This window comes from Stenella coeruleoalba (assembly GCF_951394435.1).
Source record: "Stenella coeruleoalba genome assembly, chromosome: 3".
Lineage (NCBI taxonomy): Eukaryota > Metazoa > Chordata > Mammalia > Artiodactyla > Delphinidae > Stenella > Stenella coeruleoalba.
In genome coordinates, this window is record NC_137148.1 from 151,929,505 (window position 1) to 151,953,015 (window position 23,511).

Genomic DNA, 23,511 nt, shown 5'->3' on the forward strand with positions numbered 1-23,511 from the left:
TTTGTGGGTCTGCTAAATTAACGGTAAGACTATAATTCATAATATCTTGCACACGAACTAGATTGGTAAGTTTTCAGTGGATGACTTTATTACCATTCAGAACTCAGTTAGATGGAACAGTACTCCTCAATGATTGAGAAATCAATCTTCCTCAATCTTCATGTATCACCATCTGCAAACATTGCTCTCTGCCACAGATTACGTGCCTTCAGCTATGGATGAGATAGTGAGATGCATTTCATTCTCCTCTTCCTGGACACACAGAACAATGACCTTTCCTAACCTCCCTTGGAGCCAGGCAGAGGTCAAGTTTTTGCATTCTTGTTGAAAGGGTATGGGTCTACCACTTTCAGGCCTGGCCAGGAGATATTATGCATGATTGCCCATGTTCCCTTCTGCTGTAGTTTAGGTAGTCATGCATTTAAGACAACACCTCAAGGTGGAGGGGGCATGGGTTCCTGATTCACTACTTGAAAATAATCTGCTAAGAATGAACCACCTAATTCACACTGGTCTCTGACAAGAGAAATAAACATTTATTAAGTTAAGACACTTGGCTTTCAGGAGTGTTTGTTAGACTACCTAGCATCAATTACCTTGAGTAATTCATTGCTAAACTGGTACACTGGTAATAACCACGGACTAGTGATGAGTCTACTTAATTCCAATCCTCTCCATTTCTCATTGCTGATTTACTCTATACTCACCAGAAATTATTTTTCATAGGACTTCCTGATGACCATGTCAGTCTAGAATTTTCCATAGTACCTCTATGTCTATCTCTTCCTCCAATTCAACTTCCCAGTAGGGGACCTGGCATTACCCCTCTGTGTAGATACAACCATGGAGGATCAGGTCCTAACGAGATCGTATCTAGAAGGGCCCTGTTCTGCAAGGTTTATGGTTTATTTTGCTATACCTTGGATTCATATGTTGGTTTAAAATTAAAAGTGACATGATTTTTGAAGGTTGAAGCTGAATGGCTGAACCAAATTTCTATAATCAAGGTAACATATATTTTCCCCAAGTCTGTACTAGGTCATTTCTTAAAAATTATTTTTTCTATCCTATGAATCTATATGTTTACATAAGCATTAGCTATTATTCCCAACGTCTATGTTATGGACGGAAAATAGGATTCTTCTCGTGTCCCAACTCAAATCAAACAGTAAAGCACTGTTTACATTATACAAGGTTTACATTGCACAGGACTGTTTATATTCTACAAGGATCCTGAGGTCACGTCTAGACCCAATGGGAAAAAATGTCATAATAGATTAGTAAGGACTGTAATGAAGATGGAAGGGGAAAGTGGTGGCATATGTGCTAGGCATTTATTTCCCCAACTGAGGTCATTTCCTTGTCATGTATCACAATGCTACTGTAGTTGCTCATGTGCTGCAATCCACTGCCCACCCATCCACCCATCTAACATTTTTGAGGACTTAACCTGTGCCAAGGACTCTACTCTCTGCCTGAAATGCTAGTGAAAAATACAACCCAGGTGTTTCCTGAAAGAGCACATAAAGGAAGACTGATCTCTGAATAGTAAGTGACACAAGATAATGGCTGAATGGGTGGTTTCTTTTATCGTGCACTTGCAGGATAGAAAGCAGAGAGAAAAATAGCTCCAAAGAGTTGAACAGTTATATTATCATTGATTTTCGAGTGACCACCAATTAAAGGGCATGCTTCGCAGCTAGAAATGAGGACCTCATTAGATGACTACAAGAGCCAGACACTTTCAAAACTTTCCCCTAAACTCGCAGTTCCATTTTCATTTCATGAAGAGACAGCTTGGGAAGTCAGAGGTCACGCTCTTGTGTGTCCACAACAGGGATGATTTAAGGCACCGGTAAGCTCCTGCTGAGCTGCCACCTAAGGTCATACGACTGTGAATCATGGCGGGATATAATGACTTGGGCAACATTCTTTCCTGCAAATACATACAAGATGGATGGTGAATAGTATTGAAGTATAATATATGGTGCCGATTATGAATTTAAATTCCCTCAGAAATGGAGGAGAAACAATTGGCAAAGGGCATTCTTGACTTCGTTGAGCAGCAATGCCTCTCTGACTCCTGAGACACTCATTTTCAGCAGTCAGGCCACAAGATGTGTCTTCAATTTCTGCAAAATCTAGTTCTAGCTAGATTTGGGAACTCATGGGAATACGATCTTAATGGATGTCTCATGTTTCTCATGCAGTGTGGCTGTGGAAGTTTATGGGATGGAGTCAACAAAAAAGACAGGTCCTTTTTTACAGCATTCTTTATATCTGTTCAATCTTGTCACTACCATCGTGTCCTACTAAAAGGACGTTTCAGGGACTGTGTGAGGCCTGGTACAGTGTGTTTTTATAGTCAGAGTGGGTCAGCGCATGGAGAATCACATGAGAGAAAACAAGAGGATGAGGTGCTATTCCTGGCTCCGGCTCCACCTCAGAGAATGACCTTGGCAGAAGCACTTAACCTCACTTTGAATCTTTGAACCTCAGTTTTCTCATCTGTGAAATAAGGAAAGAACATCTGCCCCTTTGCTCCCTCTCAGGAATCTTGGAGGATTAAACAGATCAGGGCTATAACCTGAACTACGGTGAACCCATGAGGAAAAATGTTAGACATCACTTAACTATATAATATTCTTTTTAATCATTACTCATTTCCAAAGGTGAAGAAAACCTTGTTAAAAAAAATATGTAAGCTGATTGTTTTTCTGGAAACAAAATAAAGGCTCAACTAGCAACCCTGCATTAAAAAAGAGAACCTGAAATGCACATTCCAAATCTACTTCGAGACAGAAAGACCCCCAAATTCCTTCCAGTTTCCTAAGATTTTTCCACTATAATTTTTTTTCGTTATTGTCTTCTTCATAAAACGTTAGTTATATTTTGGGGGTTTGCTATTGCACAGTTTAGCGTATATAAGGAAATCGTCTTTCCAATTCACTAATAAAAAAGGGAGTACAGGAGAGAAGAAGGAAGAGAGGGAAGGAGGAAGGAATAAACAGAGAACAAACCCACGTGGCTAAAAGAAACTGACCTGAGAAGACAAAACAATTCATAATTTAAAATACTATATAATACAAATGAAGTTAAAGATGTGTTTGCCCAGAAGAGGACTGACTTGAAGTAAACTGATATGATTTTCTGGATAACACCCTGTATTTCCCTGCTTTAGTGAAACAGTCAGTCATAGAAGAGTTCTATCTACAGGGAAATTATGAAAGAAATAATCTTCATTTCTCCATGATTCTTTAAAACCAAATTGGACTTTATTCCTTCTTATTTCTCTCTCAAACTCCACTCCTCAACATAGAAAATAGCATTCTGGAATGACTTAGAATTAGAGATCAGTCAATATTTCATGATTTTTAAGGTTCTTCATTAGGAACAATGTGAATTTGGGCCCAATAATCCTAATCCTAGCTTTTTCTTTAGTTCTATAGTTCTATTAGGCCATGTTGTTAGAACACTGTTTACACTTATTGCCAATAGTCTCTGGATTGGAGGTCAAACTGTTACTTACCTTCTTCAGCATACCCTTCAATGATTAAATGCCCCCAAGGACTTTGAAGAATCATTTTCATCTTGTAAATATTTTTTGTTTTTTTTTTTTGGTTTTTTTTTTTTTTGCGGTACGCGGGCCTCTCACTGCCCTGGCCTCGGCTCTGGACGCGCAGGCTTAGCAGCCATGGCCCACGCGCCCAGCTGCTCCGCGGCACGTGGGATCCTCCCGGACCGGGACACAAACCCGCGTCCCGTGCATCGGCAGGCGGACTCCCAACCACTGCGCCACCAGGGAAGCCCCATCTTGTAAATATTTTTTAATTGACATCTTAACTTTATAGTTGCTTCCCCTGTGAGGGAAAGAGACTAGGGTGATGGAGGCTTTTTGCTTCTTACTTTGTATTTTTTCAAGTACTTATTACTTTTTAAATTAAAATCAAGGAACCAGCACAAGAATGCTAGTAAGGTATAAGTGAGATGTAATGCTTGGTGTGCATAAGGGTTCAATAGTCCACTGTGAGAGTGCAGCCTGTTGAACAACCTCAGTGATAAGTGGGAACCACTTGTCCAAGACTATTTTATTTAGGATGCAATACTCATTTCTATCCCCTTCAATACATTTTAAGTACCCCAAGCTAGAATAATGGGGCTAGAGGTGCAAGAAGAATATTATACCAAACAGGGGCAATATAAAAAAACATTACAATCAAATTTTCCTTATTAAAAATATAAGTCAAAAACCTAAATACACTATTATTCCACAGAGTTTTAAGGTATATTAAAAACACTGTGATAGGATGTTTCAAAAATTATGGTACAATCCCCTTTGACACCCTCATTCCTGAGTCACCACTTCAGCAGGACTGGGCTTTGGCATACTCAACCCACATGATGAGACAATAGCAAAAGAGCTTGATGGCTCAGTTGCCGAGGACTAGCCCACTAGGTTCTGAAGACAAGTGGACCAGGTGCTCCCACTGTCCAAGCCAACCACCGAACCTGTGATTGAGGCTATCCCAGACCAGCTCTCACTCAGCTGATCCATCAGTTGACTAAAACTGCATGAAAGAGCCCACATAAAACCAAAAGTAAAACACTACCCAGATGAATCCAGTCCCAAATTGCCAAGTAATTGCTATTTTAAGCCACTAAGTTTTTTGTTGTTGTTTTGTTTTTTATATCTTTATGGGAGTATAATTTCTTTACAATGGTTTGTTAGTTTCTGCTTTATAATAAAGTGAATCAGTTATACATATACATATGTTCCCATATCTCTTCCCTCTTGTGTCTCCCTCCCTCCCACCCTCCCTATCCCACCCCTCTAGGTGGTCACAAAGCACCAAGCTGATCTCCCTAAGCCACTAAGCTTTGAGGTGGTTTGTAATACAGCAAAAGCTAATCTATACTATAATACGATTTGGTCAAGTGGGTTTATCCTTGAGAATGCAAGGTTGGTTCAGTATCAGCCAGTCAAATCATGTGATTCACTATATTAGTTAAATAAAAGGAGAAAATCATATCATCATTCTTTTTAGATAGAAGAGATAAAAAACATCCCATGAGGTTCAAAATCTATTGGGTAGGGTAAATTTTATAAAACTAGATCCAAATAATAACTATCTTTCCTTGATAAAGGCTATATACCAAAAATACATGGCACATGTATACACTAACAAAAATTATTATACTAGTAATTTTTTAAAAAAATTAGCATTTCCTTTAAGGAGAGAATTGAGATAAAGATTTCTAACATTACTGGTCTATTGGAACCGACCTTTTTGGAGCTGTGTATTGAGAGAAATAGAAAGAGAGAGAAGGTTTAGAAGAATACAGATAAAAATGTCATATTTATAGATTGTTTTGATTATGTATTTCATTGGAAACACAGGAAAATCAATAAGCTATTAAATCTAAGAAAAGAGCTCAACATAGGGGCTGGAAAAAAATTAATACACCAAAATCAATTGTGTTCCTCCATAGCATCAATATCTACATACAATACAAGATGAATTTACCACAGTAACAAAACCTATAGAGAGTATGGGGTTTCACCTAATAAATTATGCAGAAAATCTTCATAATGAAAACTTTATTAGAGGACACATGAGTAAAAGAAATATATATCACAGGTATGGATGAGATGACTTACTATAATAATATAAATGTCCTTATATTAATCTATAAAATTAAATGCAACTGTAATAAAAGGCCAAGCTCTTTTTTTTTGAGGGACAGCATAAAAAAGTGATTCTAAAATGTATCTGGGGGACTTCCCTGGTGGTGCAGTGGTTGAGAATCCGCCTGCCAATGGAGGGAACATGGGTTCAATACCTGGTCCAGGAAGATCCCACATACCACGGAGCAACTAAGCTGGTGCACCACAACTACTGAGCCTGCGCGCTAGAGCCTGGGAGCCACAACTACTGAGCCCGCGCGCCTAGAGCCCGTGCTCCGCAACAAGAGAAGCCACCGCAATGAGAAGCCTGAGCACCGCAACAAAGAGTAGACCCCGCTCGCTGCAACTAGAGAGAGCCTGAGTGTAGCAACGAAGACCCAGTGCAGCCAAAAATGAATAAATTAATTAATTTTTAAAAATGCAGATTAACAGCATGTGGTGACAAAGGATATGGCGAGAGAAATTCCAAGTATTGCTGGTGAGGGGAAAATGGTACAGCTATTCTGGGGAGGAATCTGTGAAATAAGGCATATATATGACTTCTACCTCAGCTATTCCACGGCTGCACTGTTACTCTGCACTGTAACTCAAGGGGACATGTGGAAAGAGTGTATTAATGCTTTATGGTGGACATAAAGTGTTGAAAATAGCCTAAGTATGTATCACCAGGGTAATGGATAAGCAAAACATGGTATCAACATATGGTGGAATATTAGACAGTGGCCAGAAGCAATAATTTCTATGGAGCAACACAGACAAATTTTAAAACAATAATTTTGTGTAGAAAAAATAAAAGAATAGGATGTGATTCTTAGTCGATACTACTTTTGCAAAAATGAGAAAATACAAAACAATTCGGTATTTCAAATATATACATATGTTTAAAATAACTATGAAAGGTGAGTTGGGAAATTACATATTAAATGGCCCAAATGGTGCTATATAGGGGAAAATAAAGGAAATAAATCTGGCAGAGGAACGTCGGGGCCAAAACCAATCTTAAAAGTATTAGAAAATAGAGTGACCATACACACTGATGATAGAGTGACATGAACTGAGGCATATGGTCCCTTTTGAGTAAATGCCTTAAATACAAACTAAAAAAATAATGTCATAAGATTTACAAGCACTATAAAAATATTTAGCAGTATTGCAGTAGATAGTAGAAATATATAACCTTTCAACTTAAATAAAAACAAGACTGATGAAATATCATCTTTGTTCCCATGTCGTCCATGCTAAGGAAGAAATAATAAATCAGCTTTTAAGATAGAATTTTTTACAATGAGAGATAAAAAACAAACAAAAAGAAACCCTAACTGTTTATCCCATGAAGGGAGAAAAAAACAATTTGAAAAGTCAGAGTAGAACTCTCTGAGGACAATATTTAACATCAATTTTTGTAAAACAGAATTTTAAGAAGCTGGTTTTGAATTGTTTATAGAGTTTCTAATTAGCATGCTGAGGAAATATAGGGTCCATCTTAATCCAGAAGCAAATAAAAAGTTCTGACTCTTAAAATTCTAGGCTCTAGAGTAGGTGCGTGCTGGTGTGCTGGTGTGTATGTGTGTGTGTGTGCACATTTGCTGTGTGTTTTCAATAAACTCAAGAGTACATAAGGGTGTATGTTATTACATTGTAACAATTCTTGAGCAAGTCTAACTGAAGGTCAGTAGCAAACAAGTAGATGCCGCTTGGGTGGCCCCCCAAACTCTCAGGTAATGAGCAGATCTGGCTTGGCAATCATGTTCTGCTTTTAGACATAATGCATTTTTATGTTCTTGTTAGCATTGAAAGACTAACTTGAATATTCTGCAACTGATGAAATGGACAACAGAGCAGTAACCTAGAGTTTACATGTATTTGGGGCAGTAAAACTTTAGTTCTAGATTTAACTTGGATATTAGTCCTAATTTAACTTGGATTTTCTACAACGCATTTTTTCCCTATAAACTGGAGGTATATACCACCATAATCCTAAAAAACCTGTGACTTTGGGCTTCAGGGGTCTAAGCCTTCTCTCTAAGTGACTGAAAGGTACAACTGGATATTAGACCTGTCTAAAAATTGTCCTTTTCTGTCCTCACATACAAGGGTTCAGCTTGATTTTTGGATAGCTGTCAGTAAAAAAAAAAAAAAAAAAAAAAGTGCAAAGAGCTAATGCCTTTTGCTACAAGACAAAACAATTTCTCCTGGACATGCAGTAATAGGAGGCAATGCCATGTGTTGGAAGCATGCACATATTTTATGATAGCTTTAATCTGGAGGTTAACAGCTAGGTGCTCTGGTTGAAGTAGTTTATTTCAAACACACATATAATGTTAATCCACTTTGTAACAAAGCCTTCAACATTTCATATGCAAATTCGTTTTTCTTTCTAGTTTAAGCCCAAGGAAATCCCTATAAATCTTGTCTCCAAAGAGAAAATATAAAGAATTCATAAGATTATGGAGTTCTTATCAATTGTATAAAAATCTAGAAATGTACGAACTAGACAAAAATGTAGACGTCTAAGAGAACGTCCAACAAATAGAAAAGTAGAGGACTGCACTGAGATTGCAATCCTGAGAAAAATACATTATTTCTAAATGAAAAAGTAAATGGAGATAGTATAAATTAAAGCCAGAAGAAAAATTTTAAACCTACAAAAATACGAGTCAATACAAAGTTAAAAACCCATGAATTTTACTATATACCCAAAGGCTTCACAACAGATCTCATGAATATCACAAATTAAAATAAAACAAACAAAAGCCAGAAATATTGTTTTCCCCAAATTGTACTACTACCTGCTTATTGCTTCAGTGGTAAGAAGAAAAATTATCTTCAAATAGTTAAATTATATACCTACTTATATTTTAACTCTTAGGTGGATCTTGTTATATAATATATATGATCTTTAAAGAAAACTTGTTGGTTGTTTATTTTGGCATCTCTTAGGAAATTCCTATTTAATTAGATAAATCTCCTTAGATAACTCTTAAATAAAAATAGATGCAAATATAGTATGTTTCATATCATTCATTTTAGACCTCTAAGAGTTGGAAAAGCTCAACCTGGAGAAGAAACTAGTTTTATTGAGGGAAGAAACTACTTTCCAGTTTAGAAGAGGAGGGATTATCCCATTTCTGTACAGGAAGCAATCAGGAAGATACAAAAAGAATGATCCTTGCCTAGTGCTAAGGCCAGAACTACTGTGAATATTGTACCAGATCTTGTAAAAACAGCCACTGTGCTGGCACTCACAGGCCTGGGTCATGGTGTGTTCAACAATAAAACTTTGTTCCAAAGGATGGAACTCCTTCGGGCCAAAAAGCTTTCACCTGCATTATTCCATCAACCTCACTGTTTTGTTATGGGAAATGTGTTTATTTTTTGAAATGACATTGAAATATATCCTTAAAAGAACACTTTAGGTCTCAACAAGATTCTCTTCTCTTTCAGCCAACACATTACCTTTTAGAAATCAACAGTCTACTTCTTTCTTTAAATCATCACATTTCAAAGCTGTAGCAGCTAATCAATGTTAATATAATTTTTCCAAAACTGCAATCTCCCTAAATTTCTATGCTGTCTTCTTTATCCTGTCTTTTCAAGGTAAAGGTATCTTTCCAGTTTTCTTAGCATTATCAGGATTATGGATTTTGTTCATTGTTAAAGTTCGTTATTTATGGACATAAGTTAATGTAAATGCAAAAATATCTCGTATTATTCACAAGCTGGCTGACTTAAATCACTCGCTCTTAAAGCAACTTTACTGCTCTCCAATCTGTTCAAATGCACGGAAATATAAATTCAGGATGATGCGGCTTTTCTGCAATGCTTTCTTTTCAGGCTGCAGTCTACATGACAGCGTTATACCTTATCCTTGCTGCTGTTGTTGTTCAATCTATAAAATCTCTCTTGAAGACCCCCAAAACAGCTTGTAATTTAAACTTTTACTTTTGGTGACTCACTGTTTTCAAACTGCCATCTCTGACCATATCCCCCTTCCAGGGGAATTTATGCAGACTCTTAACCCATAATTGCTTTACTCTTTACCTCTATTTCTGGGTTCTTAAATTAACTGTTACATCAGTGTTCTTCATTACTCAAATTATTTTTTCTTAAGAACTTTTCCTGGAAGTAAGTTCATGCTACTTTTGACAAGCAAACATTTGACCTCTGAAGGAATTCTTATGGAAATGGGTTTATATCCCAAATGCACCACCAAAAATCTTTGTGACCTTGCATAAACGTCCCTTACCATTTCAGGTGCTATCTTTGCTTGACTCCAAACTGAACTGATTAAAACTATGAGCATCTAGCTGTTATGCACTTTTGTCTCAGTTTGGTCAATGAAACTCTCAAAAATCCATCAGATTTTCATTATTTTTATCATTAGCCTGTTTGTGTAAAATAAGTTACCATTTATGGAGCCAGTGTTCTCCTTTATTCCGGCATCCAATCATTGTAAATATTTCTCATGGACACATTCTTAGAAGGGCCTATGAATAACCTGGCCTCTTACTGATTCTCCCTTTTGGAGTCTTACTAGCCAGACTTCCCCAATAACTTTCAGAGAGAGTTTTCCCCCTTTCCGGGTCTTCTTTTTGACTTCTATACGCCATAGAACTTTCAAAAGTCATCACACCAATACTAATATTACCACATACCCTCCAAAAAGCTCCAAGCTGTTTATGCCTATTCATTAAGTTAATACTTTATCAAAACTTGTCCAATTGAGTAGTTTTAGCACAGATATTTTACACAGTTTAGCACAGACATGCTCTGTTTAAGGCTGACAGATCCATTAGGAATTAACTTTCTGGTACATTTTCCCTCTGACATTTTCCTCACAACTGTGTTTCCTCATAACTGAGCCATCAGTTATCTCTTGTCTATAGAAAGGCAGATAAGAGAAAAGAAAGCTAAGTGAGAAAAGATATGTAAATAGACTAGCACAATATTGGACACATAGTAAGTATTCAATAAATGATAGCAAGTATTCTTACCCTTATCCTCACATTAGTTTATATGTATTAAAAACTGATTACTGGACTCAACTCTTACTTCCATTGCTCATTAGATCCTCACAGAAACCTTGGAGGAAGCGAGGTTTTATCCCCAATTTACAGGTTGGGAGACTGCAGCCTAGAGGGCTTAAGTACCTTAACTGAAGTCATATAGTCAAGAAATAAGCCTATATTTGTCACAATCACTTGCCCATGCTTTGACGTGACACCACCACCCATCATTTACCCAGCTTCACCAAGGTACTACTAAATTTTTTACTCTTATTCTCCTCTCTTTGCTTCATACTGCCATTGTCACCAGCCCAGTCAAATTCACTTTTAATTTTCCAATGTTAATGAAGGGAGTAGAAGGTGGAAATTGAGGTTAAAGGAGGAAACTTTAATGTTATTCAAGGATGACTTCATCTTAACTTCCAGCCTTCGTCTACCCATTCTCTGCTCCAGTCACACGCAGAGTATTTGCTATCTCTTCCATAAGTCTTGACTTTTCTTGTCTTTATGCCACTTTTCTTTTCTCCATTTGCAATGAATCTCCCTTTCCCTTGGTTCTTCACCATTTCTTACTCCATGCTCTCCATTAAAATTCAAACCTACCTTTAAAGCCCAACTCATATACCAGTTGTGTCCTGCAGTCGCCTGGATCTGCCAAGTCAGAACTAACCACTTGCTCCTCCGTGCTCCTGCAATGGCAATGATGTTAGAAGGGCGAGTGATTTTACAGCTCACTCACCACCTGCGGGAAATATGTCCTCTTTGCCCTTCCACATCCTTTCTCCACCCAACTCTATATGGATGGCTTGCATGGCCTATCTTAGTAAGTGTCCTTGCTCTAGCTACTGTTTGGTTCACCAATGAAGAGTACCAATAGAAGACTGTAGGGAATGAAGGAGGGGAGTGAAGTTAGGGTATTAATTCTTGCCAAATTGCATCCCCCAACTAACGTATAGTGCTTCTCCGTGGGGCATCACAGCATCTTTGGGGAGGACTCTCTCTCCAGCAAGGCTTCCTTTCTCTTTCATCTCCTATAAAGGTAGCCACACTTTTACTGAACCCAGGGCACTACACTATCTCTTGATTCTCTACATTGGGCTCAATTTATCCTTATTGATGTACCCCTGATTTCCTGCTGAGACCCTGTCTGATGAAATTCGTAACATGCTCTTCTAAGCTGTTAATTTTACAAACCACATTATTACACTTATTAGAAGAATGTCTTCAGGATGTGTCAGTAAGCTCTGACTGATGATAATGGTAAACAGCTAGAATTTATGGAACATAAAGTATGCTTTGGTTACTCTCTTGAGTACACCATGTGCATTATTCTAATTAATTAAAATCACTATTAGCTAAGCAAGGCACACAGATGCTAAGAGGTTCCCAGAAGTAACTTGCTCATGGTCACCCCAGTGTCTCAGTAGTGTTTAGGACTCAGATCTGTCCAAAGCCTAAACCTTAAGTTCTAGGTCTAAGCAGTGGCTCTCAAACTTGAGTATGCATCAGCATCACCAGGAGAGCTTGCTGAAACAGGCAGTGGGCCCCACCCCCAGAGTGTCCGAGTCTGTAGGTCTGGACCAGGGCCCAAGACTTTCACTTCTAAAAATTCCTACGTGCAGCTGATGTGCTGGTCTGGGTACCAGACTTTGAGAACCACTAGTCCAGGCATTTTAGGCCCAGAATTTCAGGTGTTAGAATAATTTTCTGGTGATAAATTGTCGAAAAAAAAAAAAAGCACTGCATTTTCCTGTTTGTAAGGAGGTAATACATTCAATCTTAAAGAGTCAATAATGGGGCTAAGTATTTAAGAAAGAAGAGTTATTCTCCAGGAAGATGGGAGGAGATGGACATTCTAAGGACAGGAATGCCCTTTCAGGAAACTTGCAAAGGGAAAAGAAAAATAACATAGTAAGATTCTGCTATCCAGTGTTCACAGAACATGAGTGGGATACCCTTGACTGGAAAATGGGAAGCCAACTTTTGCTCACCATATACATACCGTATTCAGTACAAATGTTTATTAAGAATCTCCAAAAGCTAGACACTAGGCATCAGGGCTACACTGATAGAGCAGATAAAGTGCCTGGCCTCAGGGAGCTTGTGCTTCAGATGATGTACCTCAGCTAGATAGACTGAATGATGGATACTATATTGGGTTCACACTTCGTCTCAAGAAAAACATATATCCATAGACGTGATCCAGGAGTCAAATGGCAAAAGACCTAGCCTCAAAGTGAGTGTTAATTTCATTAAATGGTAGGTAAAAATTATTTTATATGCCGAGATAGGCTCTGCTTAAAAGACACACTATTCCTCCAAACGTATTATACAAGCCAGCTTATGAACCTGTGACTTTTTCTAGGAGAAATGTTGCCTTCTTTCCCAAGAAGGGAGCAGTAGGGGTCGGGGTGGAAATAGTTTCATCATCAGAGGCACAGTCTCACTACTACTGCTCAGCTCCAATTCGCAACCTTCTGAATGGTTTCCAGACTAAGTAATTTAGCAAAGTGATGAAGAAAAAATGGCCCATTAATCTTATGATGCGTGTTATAACTTCACTCTGGGTTTAGCATAGGAAAAATATTATTTGCATTGATTAGAAATATGCTTTATGGCTGCATATATTATTCACTCTGAAGATTCTAAAATTATTAGCTGGGTTGACATGATGAACTGCACAGGAGTACTTCTAGATGGCATCTCAATGTCATCTGTTACTCACATCATATAGGTCTAGGAATCAATATGTATTTTACTCAATATGAGATCTTATTCCAAACATCAAAATATACCTGTTTTTATTCGATGGTTATCATCATGAAATTAGCAGCTAAATGTCATTTAGAAAATTCAAATCAAGTAAATTACTGTATTAACTGTCCAACTATGATTATGATTTTCCTCCACTTATAGCTGAACCTAATATAATGATCTGGTCAGTCTGACTAGGAGGATTTATTCATTAATTTACTCAAATGTTCTGAGGTATATTTTGAAGGACTTAAATGATGGTCTGGTTTGTAGGACCCAACAGTAAGGGTGCAGGTTTATCTCCTACAAGCTCTGTGACCTTGCCCAAGTGACTTAGCATCTCTGAGCCTCACTTTCCTAATCTGTAAAATGGAAACAATAATAGAACCCAAGTTGTAAAGCTGCAAGAAAAAAAGTAATATGGTAATATATTTTGGCACAAAAGAGCAGTTACGCTGATGGTCATTATTTGTGAATATTGTTGCTAAGATTATTGAAAACCTGTTGCGTGTTAGGTGCTGTTCAAGGACTAGAATTTTAAGACTGTTCTTCACCTTTATCCCAGTTTTACCTGCAAAGTTCTGCCATGCACTGGAAGAACATACTGGTATTTCTAGGGAAGGGGACCACTCAGGTGACATTTTTTTTCACCAGGTAAAGTATACAAAGGTTATAGTGTATCTTTTGAGTCCTTTGGACGTCTAGTTACCTTTCACTAGAATGATTCTAGTAGATCCTGATAGATACCTGAGACAAGGTCAGGTCAGTGACGTTGGTACCTTTTCTGGCTTAAGAGCATAGGGCAGAAACACAGGAAGAGAGGTCTTCCTTTTCCACTCCTGTTACTAAGAACCCTCTCGAATAATGACAATCTGAAACAGATCACTACATTGTTGCACGCTGTAGAATCAAAGCAGTGCACAAAGCAAAGAGCACTGGCCTCCATTATACGTGCATTTCACTTGAGATTCACTTTTCTAGACCGTGGAGAAAGCAGATGTTCCAACACTTTCCAGGTACTGGAATATTACAATCTGGCCATCTCCACCACTGCATGTTTGATCACACTGTTCCCTGCAAATGGAATGCTGTTCCATCAAGGTCAGATTGACCAGTGCAAATACCTGATTTTATCGTACGGTCAGAACCAAATTAACTTACTGAAATTCTGCCCAGCTCAGGGTCTACCTTCTCTGTGAAACCTCCTGTGAGATCCCAAGTTACAAACAACCCTATCTTCTTCAGAAGACATTGTATACTATATAAATAGTAATTTACATATAAATATATGTATATGTGTCTGTATTTCTTTGTTACATTAAGTTACAGCTTCTGTGGTTTCTCTTCTTCACTAAACTGGACGCCCTTATCATCACAGTGGCCATGTACATCATTGTATCCTCCAAAACATCCAGATAATAATATCATGGATTCAGTATATAGTTGTTTAATAGAAAACAATTAACTGACCACTGCAGAATACTAGTGTCTCTCAAGGTGTGTTCAGTGGATCATAAATCCTATGAGACAGTCCATGAAGGAAAAGATTTCAAATAAATTTGGGATCTGTTGTCCACTACATCTCCTTATCAGAGACTCATAATTCACAAGACTCGTAAAAAGCTCTGTAGCAAAGAAACTGTTGACTTAGTTTGACCCAGTATTTCTCTTACAAGAGTATCAGTTCTGGAGGTCAAGGACATTTTCCACCTCTAATACAACATCTCTACTGCCTAGTAGAGTGCCTGGCACTTAGTAGACACCTAATAAATATTTGAATAAGTTTAAACATACATTCCCCTTTTAAGCTATAGAAGAAAAACATAGTATATAGTATATTTTGATTTACTTGGGGAGAATAATAATATGAATAGATAAATTTACACAAATCATCTTAAAGTATATATATTTGATAATACTTTTTTCCACAAATCTACACAATTGCACATTTAGTGGTGATAGTAAACAAACTACATTTGCTTCTGAAAACTTGCTAAGAAGGATGGCTACTAAAAACTACAACTTGAACCCAAAACAATTGATTTAGTTCATTGGTCCCCACTCCTTAGCAGTTTTAATATAGAAGAAAATAGACGCATATATTTCTTTTCTGCCATAATATGACATCATATAAGGAATGCTATGTTATTAGCTAGAAATAAGATTTGCTTTTGTTATTTTAGTACATTTGATCATATAAGAATAATTCTAGATTTTTTCCCCTCCTGTGACTCTCATAGCATCCCCATCTAAAATAGACTTTGGAGATTTAGATCAAATGTCATATCAATTGTCCTAGACTGCTTACTATGTGCTTTCACTATAGATTTTAATGTCAATAGAGAAAGGAGAAGGAAAAGTCAGAGGGAAATGAAACAGGTGTATGCAACACCCCTCTCTACTACCGACATTTCTCAGAATTCTGGGGGAAGTTGCATCTATAAGCGGAAAGTTTTTCACCATGGAACTCACGGTGGTAGAACTTCTCATGACGAATTTTTTTTCACTACTGAAGAAAAATATGTTTGATTTTACCATAACTGAAAAGTTCTCCTGTTTCTACTTCTGAGGTTTGCCCTCAAGACTACTGTTTACCTAATGGAAGGGACTCCTATGCATGGAGGAAAAAGTGCACCATTTGAAGGAAAAGCTAAAGGAGTGATATTCAGGTAGCTCCTCATTCCACCAATGAAAACATACACATAGATTTTCCACTTTACACCTCATTTTCCACCTTATTTTCATGATTTTGAAATGAATATGTAGGGTCTGATGAGTTTGTCAATAGTCTATAATTATTAGTGTTATTAAAATAGAATACAAATGATAAGCCATATGTAAAAATGCTGTGTGAATAAACTGCTATACCCCAAATAATACAAATGAGTGAATGGCAGTAAATGCTAAGAGGGATTAACAACATAAAGGATATTAAAAAAATGATCACCATATTTCATACTTATGTGTCTTTTTCTCTCTCACTTTTTTTTTTTATTGCGGTACGCGGGCCTCTCACTGTTGTGGCCTCTCCCGTTGCGGAGCACAGGCTCCGGACGCGCAGGCTCAGCGGCCATGGCTCACGGGCCCAGCCGTTCCGCGGCATGTGGGATCTTCCCGGACCGGGGCACGAACCCGCATCCCCTGCATCGGCAGGCGGACTCTCAACCACTGCGCCACCAGGGAAGCCCTTCTCTCTCACTCTTACTCAACTCCTAAATAACTAAGAGAATATGCTCACAAATGGTAAGCATGTCTTGGATGTTCGATGTGTGTTTGTGGGAAAGAACAAAAAAAAAACTGCCTCAATTAGGTCAAATATCATACAAGAGATGAATGAGATTAGAGATGGGATTGGGATTTGTGTTAGTGACTCAATAGCTAACCAATCACAGATATGACAGTGTAGTGCAATATGCAAATATACTTTTAAACAACTTCTCTTAAGTTATCTACTGTTTGTAAAGACAATCACACTCAACTGCTCTGCACTTAACCCCAGAGCTTCTGAGTTAGAATCTGTTAGAAATAGGTACATGTTTCATTGCTTTGGCAACATTTACATGGCTCTGCATCAGGCAATACAACTGCTAAGATCACACCCTGGGAATTCAGGAAAGGCTAGTGTCCAGTTCTGGTCGTTCTACCACCCAACTGTGATCTAGGGTAAATTCCTGATAAAAAAAAAAAGAAAAAAGAAAAACCCTGAAGATGCTGAAACAGTATTTCCTACTTCACAGGGTTGTCATGGGGATAAAAGGTCATTAGGATAAAGTGCCTCTCACCCAGGAAACACTGATAAATGCTACTGATGCTACCATCATCATCATCATCATGACCGATCAAGAACATATTGCCACATGGAAATTCAACATTCCCTGGGCCATTCACAATTTTCCTTTAAAGGACTCATATTCTATGTGGGGTCTTAACACCTTCAAATAACAGAAAATACAAGTCTTTATGCCTTTTTTTCTGTAGCTAATTTTGGCATCTTTCACCTCTGTCCACTTAAGTGTTGGTTTAGCATATTCTTGTCACACAAAGAAGCTACTTCCCAAAGAGAGGAACAATGTGTCAAGTGACAAAGACATTGAGTGAAGTCTTTCACATCCTAGATTGTCCACGGTACAGCTCAGCTGGTCTCTGGGTTGGAAGGCCTGGGTCTACTTTGCTCGTCTGTTACAGGGGAAGGGACATGGTCCTTAGCATGTGCTCTGTGAAACAGAGGCAGCTGCTGGTAGAAGTATAACACAAGCAGAACTGGCTTCAATTCTTCCTTCTTAGGTCTTTTTCTTCTTGTTCAGCTGTTCAAGGAACTTGCCTGCCCTCTGTCCCTGCCAGGACGATGTTACATCTGCCTGGATAAGTAGGTCACCATTGTATATCAGGAAAGGTCTTATTTGGAATCATCAGGAACCGGATACGGCTAATTTGAGCAGAAAAAGAAACTTTTGGAAGTTTATGGTGAGGTCTCAGTAACTACAAGCAGACTAAACAACCGTAAGCCAAGCCTATGCTATTGCAATTATAGGATCAGGCCGAAGTGATGTTATAAGTCCTAGCTGGCCTTGCTACCAAGCAGGAACAGGAAACAGGAGGTTGACCCAGCACTGCGGGCCTTGCTTCTTTACATCATTTATTTGTCATTCAAAATCCAAGAGAGGGGTGCAGTTGGCCAACCCGAGGTCGCCCGACTGTTTTCCATCTGTAAGGGAGACTGAGCATGTGAATAAACAGTGTATCTGACAAGTTCAGCTTGTATAACGAGAGGAAGGCTCTGTTTCTCACCAAGACCCACAAAGTGGAAAATTCCCCAGAGAAAGGAATTTCAGATCAGATGCTTGGAAAGTTAAAAACAACAACAACAAACAAATGCAGATGTGGAATTAAAGACATGGAGTCATTAAGAACCTATATGTGGAGTGATTCAGACCTGAGTTCACATCTGGAGCAAGCTACTCAATCTTGCTGAGCTTCAATTTTCTTTAAAGGAAACAACGTGGAAGATGATATCCACATGTAACTTGTGGTACACATGAAGGAGGGTAGTACAGTATATGATGCCTGGCACATCCTATGCATTTTCTAAAACTACTACTAGTCCTATTATTATTGTTACTTATTATACAATTTATTGTAGAAATTAACAGGGAGAGTATTAATAAATGTTAATACAGTGCTAAGTGTCACATTTATGACCTCAACTAATTATTTGTTGATTCAACAAACATTCCACATATCAGAAAATAACCTGTTAGTGGGTGTATATATATATATGTATTTTTTTTTTACAGAAGAAAAGAAACCCTGAGGCTTAGAAAGTGTAAACAATGTACCAAAAGTCACTCATTTAAGAGGTAATGGAATATTATTCAGCCTTAAAAACATGAAGGAGATCCTTTCATTTGTGACAATATAGATGAAACAGGAGTGCATTATGCTGATGAAATAAGCCAGACAGGATAAATACGAATTCTATCATTTATATATGGAATCTAAAAAGAAAAAAAGCCACACTCATAGAAACAGAGTAGAAAACTGGTTGCCAGGGGCTGGGGTGTGGGTGGGGAAAAGAGGGGAAGACTGGTAAAAGGGTACAAACTTTCAGCTGCAGGATGAATAAGGTCTGAGGATCTACTGTGTAACATAGTTACTACAGTCAATAATACTGTATTGTATAACTAACATTTTCTGAGAGAATAGAACTTAAGTGTTCTCACCAAAAAAAGAAAAAAAGGAAAAAGGTGTCATGAGCTGTTAGATGTATTAATTAACGTGATGGGAAGGATCCTTTAACAACGCATATGTATATCAAATCATCATGATATACTCTTTGACTATCTTACAATTTTGTCAATTATACCTCAATAAAACAGAAAAAAAAGAGAGGTAATAAAGAAGAGACTCCAATCCAGGATTATCCAGCTCAAAAAACTACACTCTTAACCATTACAATATAGTATCCATCCATATGTTATAACTGTAAAATGCTTAACACAAAGGAAACGTTAAATAAATGGTATTTATTCTAACTCTAATGCTTACTAGATATTAGTTATGTGGTATGCTTTACTTCTAACTACAAGGGTATAAGGTGCAAATTCTTGCTACAGAACATAAAAGCCCCTGTGGTACCCTGTACGATAAACACAGTACCTGTAAATCTCTCATCTCTCAACCCAGAGTCTCCTCAAGTTGGAGGTCTTTACCCCCTTTATAATGTGGGAATAATGCCTTTCCCACATTTGCACTGGGCATGAAAATCCATACTTCCAGGTATATACTGAACCTCCACTTAGCTCCTCGTCACCTTGGAATCACCAGACCAAAGATCATTTATTCCATTAATATAAATGATGTAGGGATAGAAGTACAGAATATACAGAGAGTGTTGGAGGAATCCAAACAACAAGTCCTCCACTCTCAAAACAAATTTTAGAGTTCCAAAAGTAAAGAGCAATGTTTGGAAATAAAACTAAAAATGAAACTAACATCTACAATTAGCCAAGTATTTATTATGGGCCAGGCTACTTACCAGGCACTTGATAAACATTACAGCTCATCTTCCTGCAGTCCTTCATAGCATATAATATTGTTTCTATTTCATAGAGAAGAAAATTGTATCTAAGCAGGTTAGTGATTAGCCCAAGACCACAGGGCTAGGCTGTAAGAAAAGAAGGCCAAGTTTCAGTGGTCAAAATGGTGATGGATGTTATAACTAGAAGATTATGGATAATCAAATAAAAATATTCAAAACGGTCCTAATGTATTATTAGGATTTCTTTAGAATAACTTGGGTGCCTTAGTGAATACAGTAGTGGTAGGCACTACAGTCTCTTTAATTTGCTAATCATACAAATCTACTTTAATATTCTTGGTGACAAGGAGCTAACTACTGATAAGACAGCTTCTTCAGTTTGGGGGCTACTCCAGGGTGAAATGCCGGAACGTCTTACTGCCTGCCTGCAATGTTACCTAGTTCTACCAGGGGGAATAAAGCAGAACAAATGGCCACTGTTCTTGACAAATGGATACAGTTTCAGTTTTTCAAAATGTCAGTGTCAGATTCATTCACTGTATCAGATAGATCTGTCAAATGGCTTTGCCCATTTACTAATGGATGGCACACTGCAGACTCACGTTGGGTCAAAGGACTCAATGTCACCTCATTGATACTGTCATCAATATAATTTGTATTGGCATTTTGTCTCACCCTGACTTTAAGGACTATGTGAGGAGATCCAAGTCTCCAGACCATGGACTGATCACCTCTGCTTGACACAGTATTCTCTGCTCATTTCCAGAGGGGACCAAGGATGAGCTCTTGTACTTCTGAGTCTATTCACCCTACCTGGCAACACATACTAGCTGGGCTGATTGGATCAAGCAGGAGCCCCAGAGTTTAAATTTCCAGCTGCATTGGAGGAAACAGAGGCTATGCCCCAATCCCATAACCCCTCACTTCTTACTGCTAGCCTATCCTAGGCTGTTCTTGCTGATCGGAGTACTTCATGCTAAAAATTAATTTTGCTTACCTGATGGCAGTCACACAACCTCAAATGCCATTTTTATAAATAAGGCAACCACCAATGGAGTGTGATTTAGGGTTTTTTCTTCTGTAGACCCTGCCTACCCTATAAAATCTCCCATTACTGCATCATGGAGACTATAATCCCTTTCCGAGGGAATAGATTCTTTCCAACCATAAGATGAAATAAGAACCTACATTTCCATACTGCCCAAAAGGAAATACATTGATTACAAAATGCAGGAGAATGACTGATTTTCCACATTTGTTGTGTTCATTAAAGGGTTTTTGAATAGACTTGACAGTATCAAAGAAGTTCAACACACACAAAATAAAAATTAATAAATGAAGAGAAAAAAATTGCATTTACAACAAACAACAAAATAAACACATTGATATATAAAAGGTTGTTATACATCGATGAAAAATGGATGCCATAAAGTCACAAACTAAAAAGTATTAACAGCCAATAAAGATATGAAAATATGTTCAACCTTGCTATTATTAATCAAAGAAATACAAATAAAATAATTCAGGTGTCATATTTTACTGAGCTAGAATGACAAAGTTTTAAAAAACTTGATAATACTGGTATTGATATTGATAATACTGGTACTGATGAGTGTGTGTAAGAAACCACATTGGATGTTAAATTCTTGGTAGAAATAAAAAGCACGGTAACCTTTCTGGAAGACAATATGTCAGTATGTACCAGAACTGACAACCAGCCATTCAAGTTCTAGAAGTCCATTCTAAGGAAGTAAACAAATGCTCAAAGACATATGAACAAGGATGCTTGTCTCATTGTTTAGCAAAGCAAAACAGGAATAATCTAAATGTTGAACAGTAGGGACTGGTTCAATAAATAATAGAATGCTGTTCAACCATTAAAAATGCTGCTGCAGATTTTTATTAGGTGGTGAGTAGTCATACTTATATTACTAAATAAAAATGTTATAGAACTGTTTTGTAGTTTGATATAATAATTGAAGGTATTTTATACTTGCATTGTATTTATATGCACCCCGTCACAAAAAAGTTTCAAAAGATACCCTCAAAAATGTTACAGAGATGATTTATCAGAAATGGGATTTTGAGTTATTTTTCCTTTTTTCTTTAAATCCTTTCAATTTTGGAGTTTCTGCAATGAGCCTGTATTATTTTTACAATTAAAAATATTTAAATTTACAACAAAAGGATCTAAATTCCTCCAGTTTTCCATTTATTTTCCACCCTGGCTCAGGGTATTTGTGTAAAAAAAAAAAAATCAGCTTATTTTCTCTTTTGTATCAATCTAAATTTACTTTTCATAAGTTAACTATTTTAGTCTGGCAAAAGTTTCACATAGGAAAATTGTTAAGGTCTGAATATTCTATTACCTTTAAAAGCACTGGAAACTTTGAAATTATTTCTTTCAGAATTTTCATATAATACTGAAAGGCGGGGGGGAGGTAGCAAAATGAAGGGAAATAGATAGTAGTAGTCAACTTCAATTAAGAAAAAGCAACAAGAGGCAGTTTGTACTCTTTTGATACGGCAGAAGCCCCATGTGTCAACTCATGCTAAAAAATGGATATATACACACACATATATATGTTTGTGTGTATTATATGTATATGTGACACACACACATAATTAATCCACAGCCTTAAGCTAATCACTCATTGTGGCAGAAACAACGAGCTGTTGACTACACTTTAATTAGCTCCTCCAGCCTGTAGAGGCATCACTAGGACCAAGATAGGAACAACATTCTCCATCTCCGCTTGCATCTGGGTATGGTTCTATCCCAAAGAATGTGACCAGAGGTGACCTGAAGAGTTTATGTCTGAAGGATAACGAGTTGATAATTGTAGCTTGCAGCTTCCTCTCTCCTTTCCTTTTTAGGACAAACGTAGAGCCACTTGATGAAGGTGGTGGGTCCCTGAATAACTGAGCAGAAAACTGACCCTCAGACCACCAAAGTCCATACTACACTCCTGAGTGAGTGAGAAATGAACTGTCCATGTGTTGCTCCACTGAGGTTTAAGGTTTATTATTTAGTGTTTAACTAACGCATTTTTTCTTTAAACCTCAGTTGCCTTCTCTGTAAAATAAAGTCTTTGAAAAGGATCCACTGTAAGTTTTTTCCCTTGCTTATGTTTTTACCTTAGTTTTTAACTCTCAGAAACATTGCGCGCATTCTACCTTTTAAGTTAGTAAGTCTACTTTTTTTCCCACAAAGACGGGTTCTTCAAGTTATGGAGAAGTCATAGCAGACTGTTGCTTCAGTTTAAGATACGCATTCACATATGAGATGAGAAGGGTGAGGACCCAGAGAAACGCCTTTGACAGAGGGGAGTGAGAGCATACTGAAGAATGTTTAGTAATAAAGAATTCAGATGGGAGAAACGGATGGGTTACATCTAACAGATTTGCTCAAAGGAATTCTGGAAAGGCAAATATGTGAAAATGTATAGCAAAGACATGGAATGCCTTTTGGTCCCTAAATGGATTTCATTTCAAAGACGTGCATATTGCAAATACATGTACCATAA

At 37.6% G+C, this 23,511-nt stretch overlaps 2 protein-coding genes across 2 annotated transcripts in view; both read right to left on the reverse strand.

The window, feature by feature from the left end:
• LOC307185050 (uncharacterized protein) overlaps positions 1–23,511 on the reverse strand; it is a 266,990-nt gene that overhangs the window by 189,900 nt on the left and 53,579 nt on the right. The gene's annotated exons all lie outside the window — the stretch shown is intronic.
• The window catches only part of LOC307185052 (metabotropic glutamate receptor 7-like), a 38,137-nt gene continuing 33,564 nt past the window's right edge, over positions 18,939–23,511 (reverse strand). The window contains exon 5 of the mRNA XM_079918836.1: positions 18,939–20,110. The gene's annotated coding sequence lies outside the window, so the exon portion shown is untranslated. The remainder of the gene's footprint in view (positions 20,111–23,511) is intronic.